This window comes from Callorhinchus milii, unplaced genomic scaffold, assembly GCF_018977255.1.
Source record: "Callorhinchus milii isolate IMCB2004 unplaced genomic scaffold, IMCB_Cmil_1.0 Scaffold4, whole genome shotgun sequence".
NCBI lineage: Eukaryota > Metazoa > Chordata > Chondrichthyes > Chimaeriformes > Callorhinchidae > Callorhinchus > Callorhinchus milii.
The window spans coordinates 45,041,689-45,047,688 of NW_024704745.1; positions in this window are offsets into that span (position 1 = coordinate 45,041,689).

Below are 6,000 nucleotides of genomic sequence, written 5' to 3' on the forward strand. Positions count from 1 at the left end.
ATGACAGTTATAAATAGCTTGAGCTTTGTGCTGGTGCTTTCTCATAGCATCTGAAACATTCAATCAGATTTGGATTCTGTAACCATCTTAGTTATAGTCCATGTATTAATTTGAATTAATAAAATAATTATATAGCATTTACAGATACAAATCAAAGTACTAAAAACAGATCTGTAGTCAAAATAAAATCCTTGCATTTGATATAGCGACCCACCTGCCCCACCATTGGCAGGAGAGCCTTCAGCCACTCTGCCCCCAACCTCTGGAATTCCATCCCCCAGTCACTCCGCCTCACCTCCTCCTTAGCTTCCTTCAAGTCCCGCCTCAAAACCCTCCTCTTCGACCATGCCATCGGCCACCCCCCTTCCCCTCCCCTCCCTTCTCCCCCCCTGACCCCAGCTCGGGTCTGAAATGCTGTACTCTGTCCAACGCTTTGGGACGTTCTCCCAATGTGAAAGGCGCTATACAAATGGAATCTTGTTGTTGTCGTTATCACGTCCCAAAGCACTTCACAGAATATATTGTAAAGTGTAGTTACTCTGTATTTTGTGGGCAAAACGTGGCAGACAATTGCACATGGCAGTGTCCCACAAGAAGTCATAATAATAATAATAATTCTTGCATTTGATATAGCACTTTTCACGTCTTCTAGACATCTCAAAGCCCTTCACAGAATATGCTGTAAAGTAAATTGACCATATATTTGTGGGCAAAACTTGATCACTCATGGATTGAGTGATCAAATTATTATTTTTTGAAGGGATTATTGCGTTCAGAAAGCGGTTCACCAATCGACTAACAACCAGGTTCCTTCTTACTGCTAGTTAACAGAGGTGTGTGGAGTAAGGAAACTTGCCTAAGGTTTCAAAGACACAAACACAGACAGAGACAGAGAGACAGACAGGCTGAGACGGACAGACCAAGGTAGAGAGAGATGAACAGAGATACAGAGAATCATCCTTGGATTTGATATAGCAGCTTATCACGTTGTTGAGACATGATAACTGCGAACGCACATAGTCTGTCTATACACACCGTGAATCATATACGTTCAAGGTACTAAGTAGAATTGGTTAATTGTAGGAACTAAGACTCATTTACTTTTGAGAGTTTAATTAATTAGAAAATAATCTTTTCCCCAATAAATCCGAAAATTCAGCAGCCTCTCTTTATGAACTTTGAGCTATATAATCCTAAATTTAGGGATAACTTTAATTAAGATACTTTAGTCTCAATTTGCATATTCAGATGAGGTTGATGATAAGATGGATGTTCATCTATAACTCACTGTACATAGAAGCCACTAAAGAAGTCAACAATATGGTACCTCTGAACAGAATAAAATATATTTTCTAAGAGAATATTCGCGGTGGAGCCCGGCATCCATCTGAAAGGGCACTATCTAAATGCGAGTTGTTGTTGTTGTTAACAGAATATATTTTTTAAGCAGTACATTTCATATAAGCACATAATAATAATCCTTCAATTCGATATAGTCCCTTATCACATCTTTGAGATTGCTCAAAGCACTTCACAGAATATACTGCAAAGTTAATTTACTGTATATTTTGTGGGAAAAGCGGCTCTTTATTTTGTGGGCGCACTTTATAAATCAATGAGTGGGACAGCAAAATGACAATGACTCATGCAACATATTGGTAACTCTATCATATGATGAAAACCCCTCAAACATCAGATTAGAACAGCAATTTACCATTTGTGCGAAACCACTTAATGGTCTCTGAATATGAATGTTAGATTTTGATCAGCAAAGAAGCATCAAACTTGCATTTATGTAACACATCACTGTAGTACCACTTTAAGAGTTGGAAGGAAAATTAAAATGAGTTACGACAGGAAGTACCAAAGGACAATGGGAGTGGAACAAATTGGTGAGGTTATGGGTATTGGATTGCTTTGAGTAGAGAATAATGAAACTAACAATCACGCTCATACTTTGGATTGTGTATTGTTGGAATCACATCTTACACCAGCTTGTTTGTATTGCTCTTAAATGCTGTATTTTATTGAAGTTTTAATAGACACTGGGTTGACGCACAATGAAAACATCACAACTTTGTAAATGGAACTCTGATTTCTAACAGCGAATTGAGCTGGCGAGTGGGGTTGTCTCATTTGTAGTTAGCTTTTCACAAATGGATTCTGTAGAAACACCATAGCTTGTGAACATGATTCTGTCAGGGAGATGGCAAGGTTGCAATAGTTTACCATCCAGCCCCCAAATGAGAACTTTTTTTGCATTCAGACAACAATTACCTGTCATTAATCTCAGTGACACTTGAAAGGCCTTATTTTGACAGAGGAATTAATGTGGTCACATATTTCTGAAGTTGTTGGTCTGCGATTGTACAAGGATTGATTGTACTGTAAAATAATTAAGAACTGGGCTGAATCTGTGATTTCGCTGCATTCGTCTTGTCAAAAGAATAGGGTTTAGGTTGGTATTTTGAAGTGTGCCTTTCTTTGAGAGTCAATCACTGGTGTGCTGCAAAAAGGAATGTATGAGAAAACATACATGATAACATACTCTGAGTCAGGTTTAGGTTGGCATTTTGAGGTCTGCCTTTCTTTGAAAGTTGATCATTCTTACAATGCAAAAGAGAGTGCATTTGGTAACACACAGCGACTCTAGGTCTTTTAAAATAATGTTTTTAAACTAACTGTCAGGAAATGTGCATGAGATATGTCAGCTGACCTCAGGTTTTTTTTTAATTGATTTTTTTCCCCTTGCGCTAAGTGTCTTTCTTCCTCTCATTCTGGAGTCCTGTAGCTCAGTGGTTGGAGTGCTCGCCTCGCAAGTGAGAGACCTGGGTTCAATTTCCAGCAGGGCGAAATGTTGAGCAAGTTTCCTTATTCCAGACCCTCTATTTACCTAGCAGTAAGTAGGAACCTGGTTGTTAGTCGATTGGCGGATCGCTTTTCCTGGGGTAATAATCCTTCAAAAAAAAATAATAATAAATTGGTCATTTCAATCAAGGACTGCTTGTGGGACACTGCTGTGCGCAATTGGCCGCCGTGTTTTTCCACAAAATATGCAGTCAGTTCACTTTACAGTATATTCTGTGAAGAGCTTTGAGACGTCTCAAAAAGATGAGGCATTATATCAAATGTAAGGATTGTTATTATTCTCCTGAGAGGTTCCTTCTCTCTGAAAGACTAGGTATTAGAACAGCTGAGATTGGGAATTCCACCATTGGGAAACAAAAGGTTAAGAGGAAATATTACTTTGGCAATTCCATCAATATTCCTCCCGAGAGTGAAAGAGATATTTTTAATGATGGTTTTATCCCGATGACATTTTTTTAAATTCAAAAACACTATGGTTTGTTTTATTAACACTTTGACAACTGAATATCTTTTGCAATTCATAGAATACACTCATATACAATAGAATATCCATTTATACAGTGCCTTTCAAGTTGGAAGGATATCTCAACAGCAATAATTTTCTCATACATTTTTCAGTGGCACCCATAGTACGTGCCATTTTGTAACCAAGAGAGGACCAGTGCCTCAGCTCTGTTTGGGCCCACCCTCCTCCACAGACAGTACCTCTTCACTTGGGTGGGTTGGAAAAACATTGTGCATGGTCCAGTCCTTCTGTTTATCAGCAGGCTGCACCATTGTGCTATGACCAGCAAACTTCCAATAAATGTATTACAATAGAAGCAGAGAAATGTGCATCTGCATTGGGCTATTTCTTTAATCACAGCTGTCGATGAATTAAGTTTAAAAGAGTAATTATGTTGTTTAATGTTATCGTTAATTTGGCACATAAGCACTTCTGCAGTCCCCAGGGCACATTTTGTTTTTCCTTTTTTAAAGTTTAAATGTAGTTAAATAGGTGGATGAAGAAGCTGCTTCAAACATTTTTTTTAATTGCATCAGCACCAAGTTATGGTTCTAAGAACTGTTGGTTTAAGTAGAACTGAGCCTTAGAGGCAGACATCACTCAGCCTGCATATATTGCAGAACATACGAATGTACAATAAAATCAAGTCAATGGAGTTTATAGTGATGATTGCGTGCTGATTCACTGCTGTACCCTGTGATCCGGTTGCAGTCTATTAAAATATGGGGAAAAGAGCTTATGACCTGCTATGTGTATGAGATATGTGAAATTGTTCAGGGATAAATTAGCTACAGTTATAGCATAGCTGGTGGGCAGATTCTAGCATCGATTGACGTTTGATCTGAACAATTAAAAAGCAGGGAACTGGTTGCCGTGGAAGCAAGAAAATTACCAGGAATCTTCTATTATTTTGAAGAGGGTGGAATAAGTGTATTCATTATGGGATAAAGTAATCTTACAATTTAGCTGCATAATCTTAAAAAAATGCTCTTCTGAGCTTCCCCTGATCGCCTGTTACGTAAAGCTGCTATCCAGTGAAATAAAGAAGCCATACAGATCAGAAGGTTTCAGTGATTGAGCTGCAAGGTACTTGCATGTAGATGTCAGGCGAGTACAGGATTTTGTGATGCTGTCCTGCAGTCAAATAGCTCTCAAGCATTCATTGTAAAGGCTGACTGGTGAAGGATAGTACCAGCAGATGATGAGCAACCATGGAACAATAGAAGTGGACAAAAAGAGTCAAACATCTTCAGGAGAGGAAAAGGAGTGAGAGGAGAAAATAGTACAACTAAAAAAGTCATACCTAAGACAACTGGAAGGTCATATTGGAGATTAGCTACTCGCTTGACTCTAATCTGTGGGAAATCAGAATTGATCTTTAACTCAAAATTTTGCCAGCACCACAGTGTTAAAATAATGCAAACTTGAGACTACATTACAATTAATAGATTCATTCACATTCCCAGTGTTTCTTTTCATAATATCTCAACTGTTGGAGTTAGGAACCAGCAGAATTTTTATTTAAAAATTTAATGATAACCTTTTTTTGAAAAAGATCCAGCATGGTAAGTTTTAGCAACATTGTGAAAATGAATTTTTAATTATTCAAACCAGAAACGACCTTCTTAAAGTTTGCAAATAAATATTAGTAAAATGGTTACTGCAATAACTTGAACATAACATTCCAATTACCTTCAACATATACATTATTAAAGTATTTGTTCCCAAGGTTAAACCATTGTTCATTTGACTTCATAAGTACTTATGTTTTATATAGATCTTGCACTACAGTTTGCATGATAAGATGGTCAAGAATTTGCACTTGGAGAGTTGATGATGGTGAGAACAAAAAGAGAGATAGAAATTTAGAATGGTTAGAAAATAGAAAAGCAAATGAGCCCAATTGTTTCTGCTTAAAGTCATGATGAACTATTAGAGAACAACCATTGGAGAAGAAACTTGTATTTTTTTTAAAAAATGCAGGAAACAAAAGAGGGTGGTCAAGACAAAGAGCAATTTATCCAGAAAAAAAATGTCAAGGCAAGCTATAGCAGAGAATTCAGCTTTGTTTCCAAGCACTATCTGCATATGTTTTGTTCTATGTCCTAGCACCCTCTGTTGGTGGTTTGACCAGTTCTTCAGTTTACATTCCCACATTGAAAACTCAACTGAAAGTTACAAAGTGAAGGGAAATTTTCGTATATATATATCTACAAAATGACATTAAGAAAATCGCTAGTCAGAGTTCAATGGTCATTATTAGGAATTTGTGTCATGGAAGACGGAAATACCCACATACAAGCAATTAATGGTTATAAGCAATTAGAGACAGCAGGATATACTTTAGACTTTTGGGAAAGAAAAATCATAAAATCTCTGTTCACAGATTATATAAATCACTTGCAACTTAATTCCCTTGAATTAAACCACTGTTATAAGTCAGGATGTGCCTTCAACCTTCTTCTGTCTGGATATATTGCTTTGTGATTCAGCTGAAGGTTAGGGGATTCCTTCTACTGCTAATTGAAAGAATTGTTTAGTTGTCCCAACTTGTACCCCTCCAGCATCAAAATTTGTACTCCTTCTGCAGACAATTTGTGTACAGCAATATTCCATAAACAGCCATG